This window comes from Gavialis gangeticus, unplaced genomic scaffold (assembly GCF_001723915.1).
Source record: "Gavialis gangeticus isolate Ggan-Ray unplaced genomic scaffold, GavGan_comp1, whole genome shotgun sequence".
Taxonomy (NCBI): Eukaryota; Metazoa; Chordata; order Crocodylia; family Gavialidae; genus Gavialis; species Gavialis gangeticus.
The window spans coordinates 56,385,941-56,388,621 of NW_017728994.1; the positions used below are offsets into that span (position 1 = coordinate 56,385,941).

General features: G+C 46.7%; 1 protein-coding gene across 4 annotated transcripts in view; it reads right to left on the bottom strand.

Annotated features, from left to right (window-relative positions):
- Positions 1-2,681, bottom strand: part of CCDC186 (coiled-coil domain containing 186) — a 59,118-nt gene that overhangs the window by 41,251 nt on the left and 15,186 nt on the right. The gene's annotated exons all lie outside the window — the stretch shown is intronic.

Sequence of the window (2,681 nt, forward strand, 5' to 3'; positions counted from 1 at the left end):
TTAGCACCCTCACGCCCCAGCCAGCCCCTCAGTCGCTGACGCTGGTACCTGGAGCCCAGGCTGCTCTGCCCTGGGTCAACACGCTGCAGTCCCAGGTACAGCATCTGCACATGTGCCCTGGACCGCAGCAGTTTCAGCATCTACACGTGCCATGAAGGTGCTGTGATAAACACTAGCACAAACTAGGCTGGAGTTTATCAGTCGCCTTAATGGCACATGTAGCTGCACCCTTAGGCTCCTAAATTACACTGGCTTCCAGTGACTCTCTGAAAACTGAACTTCGGTTCTTTTCAAAATGCTAATCCTATCTGTATAAAACACGCATTGAAATCACTACAACTTGGCTGAATACCAGCAGTGGGAACATCCCGCTGCCCAGGGGAAGAGCGGGAAGAAATCAGACCATTTATATGCATTTATATTCTCTATGTGTGAAACAGTGGCCCAGAATAAGACAGTTCCTTTCTGCAAAAAAAAATAAGGGAACCTCCGTGCAGAACAGAACTGAGCACTCAGCCTGGCAGCTGTTTCAAGGGGAATTCTACTGTTTTACAGTTACCATAGGTATCCAAATCCATTCCAACTTCAAATCTAAGACAACCCCACACAAACAGATTCTAGACATGGGAAATTATAAATCTGTTATAATTTTCCATGTATAGAATCTAGTTAGTGGAAGGTCATTTTAAAAATGAATCCCCACCCACTGCTGTGGTAGGAAAAATAGCAGTGGGGGGAAAGAGGTCAGACCGTCCCCTTGTCCCCCAACTGCTGCCTGCCTCCCCATACATCCCCCTGTCCCTTGCTCTCCTGTGCCTGTACCTGCCCCCCACCCCCTGCTCCTGCTGTTTGCCCCCCTTCCCTTCTGCTGCAGCTCTGCTCCTCTGGTGCAGTCAGCAGCAGGACGGCCCCACACTGGCTCCAGCCCAACCTGGTCCCTGCCCACCTCCTCCTCCCCCTTGGCCCCCTCAAGTCTCCCCCAGCTGAGTGGCCCCTTCTCCACCAAACAAGCTATTCCAGCCTGGGGCCAAAGCTGGAATTGAGCCACTGCCTCCCCAGGCTCATACTCGAATCCAAGATGAGCCTTTTCCCCCCTCCCACTCCCCAACGCTGACTGGGGGGAGGGGGGAATCTCACCTTAGATTTGAGTAAATACAGTAATTTAATAACAGCTACATCAACTGCAGCCTGGTCCCAAGGGTACAGGGTGACAAGCACCCACAAAGCTTTTCATGTATTCTGTGTCAGGCTGTAGGTGCCCAGCTATAACCTAAATCTGACCCCAGCAATACGAAGCGCAGACCATTTCTGGGGCGGCACTGCAGTGATTCGGCAGACTGGAATCTTCGACCCAACCCAGAACGCCCTTTGGACCAGCTACCGCCCCGAGCAGTCTCTTGTCGTCACAGGCAGGCCCATTACGGGAGTAGCAAGCAGCATGCAAGCACGCCCTGCTCTTCTGGAAATGCAAGAGGGAGAAGTAAAGTAATGGTACTTGTCTCTCTGAGAAAAAATGACTGGCTCCCAGGGCAGGATACTGAGCTCCTGTAGTACCAGAGCATACACAGTGAATGATGGCCCAGCTAACAAACAGGTCAAACCCAATCAACCTGTTTATACACAATCCTTAGGAATTTTGGCCATCCACACACCCACCACTTCCAGCTCCCACTCCTCATTCCTGGTCATTGCTGCTTGTACGAAGTACACGAATCACAATCATGCTGTCATGCTCTCTATTAAGTGTTTTCTAGGAGGGGTTAATCTGGTATGTTTTTTGTTAGGGATTAATTGGCAATGTTATAAAATCTTTTCACAGAATGGGAATTTCTCAATGGAGGTTCTCTTTTCTTTTACATAGCTCTCCATTACATATCACAGTATATCCCATGAGAAGTAAACACCAAGAAAGGCCACACAGATTACAAAAACCCCTTGTGTTCAGCCCTGCCAGCAGGAATAAATTTAAAATTAGAGGATACACTTTACAAATGATCAAATGCTTCTTATGTAATGAGAAAACGTTAAGAAAGCCCAAAATGAAACCAAAAAAATCCACCAGTTACCTGAAAGAGTTCACATTTAAACATTCTTCATCTCTTTAAATAGTTAACAATTTGACTATAAAATTTATCACAACAAACTTTGATATTCAGAAACCTCTGTTTCAAAACCTTTCCTGCATCATCCAGCAAAGTCCTAATTTATTTCTATACACTGATGCTTGAAGGACTCTACATTTAAAAGCCTTCAGTCTTCTGAAAACTGAACTGAAATTTCCTTTTCCAGCTTTCTGAAAAGCCAAAGTCATCTCAAACTAGTAAAGGAAGCTTCTTGTTTTACATGGCAGTTTTCAACCTTTTTTTATTTGTGGACTCCTAAAACAATTTCAAATGGAGGTGAGGACCCCTTTGAACTGTAAGTGTGGGTGTTCACATACTGATTGATCACAGTCATCTTTCGTGAACTCAGACACAGTGGCTAAGTACAGACAGTCAAAAAGCCTGAGGCTGAATCGACTCAGCCTTTGCAGACTAATCTAAGCTGCATAGAAGGAACTGATAAGCAAGTGAACAGACATTCACTTTTGATTCTGGAAATGCAGCCACATGTCTGCAGTGGTTCAGGCCATGAGCAGGAGAGTGTGCGTGTGTGTGCATACGTGCGCCGGGGGGGGGGGG